The sequence below is a fragment of the Tenrec ecaudatus genome, chromosome 4, assembly GCF_050624435.1.
Source record: "Tenrec ecaudatus isolate mTenEca1 chromosome 4, mTenEca1.hap1, whole genome shotgun sequence".
Classification (NCBI taxonomy): domain Eukaryota; kingdom Metazoa; phylum Chordata; class Mammalia; order Afrosoricida; family Tenrecidae; genus Tenrec; species Tenrec ecaudatus.
Window position 1 is genome coordinate 56808869 of NC_134533.1, and position 618 is coordinate 56809486.

A 618-nucleotide genomic window follows, 5' to 3' on the forward strand; every position below is an offset into this window, starting at 1 on the left:
CACAGCGTGGTTTCATTTTTTCATTCCTGCCACATAGAAAATTAGCCCAGGGTCGTGTCCAACAGAAAAGACCTGCATGCTTTTAATAGATGCAAGAGCTCGTGGTGAACAGTGAAACAATTTCAGAAAGAAAAAATAGAACGAACGAATTTGAGGGGTTTGATGTGAGTGGAGTCGGGGCACTGGACCAATTTCTCTATGGGTTCTATGCCCACCCCCAACCACACACACCAAAAAAATAGTGGGTTTTTTTTGTTTGTTTTTTTAAATATGGAACGCTTCACGAATTTGCGTGTCATCCTTGCGCAGGGGCCATGCTAATCTTCTCTGTATCGTTCCAATTTTAGTATATGTGCTGCCGAAGCGAGCACACAAAAAAATAGTGTTTTTTAATAATACTTTTATTTCACTGTTTCAATACCATTTTGTTTTTATAAGCACAAATGGAAAAAACTTGTCAGAAATATTGAAATATAAGACAAAACAGAAGCCTTGCAGTCCAAAGTATACACTGAGAAACCTATTGCCACCACCTAGTGGTCAGAGTTCCATATTGCAGGAAAAGTTCCCAAAAGGAAGGAGGGAAGATGGGGGGAAACACCTTTGGAATGTTTAACT

At 39.5% G+C, this 618-nt stretch overlaps 1 non-coding gene across 1 annotated transcript; it reads right to left on the bottom strand.

Moving 5' to 3' along the window:
• Positions 1-264: 264 nt before the first annotated feature.
• On the bottom strand, positions 265-371 carry LOC142447452 (U6 spliceosomal RNA). The gene has a single exon (XR_012784153.1). It is a non-coding gene; the product is annotated as a U6 spliceosomal RNA (small nuclear RNA).
• Between the last annotated feature and the right edge of the window lie 247 nt (positions 372-618).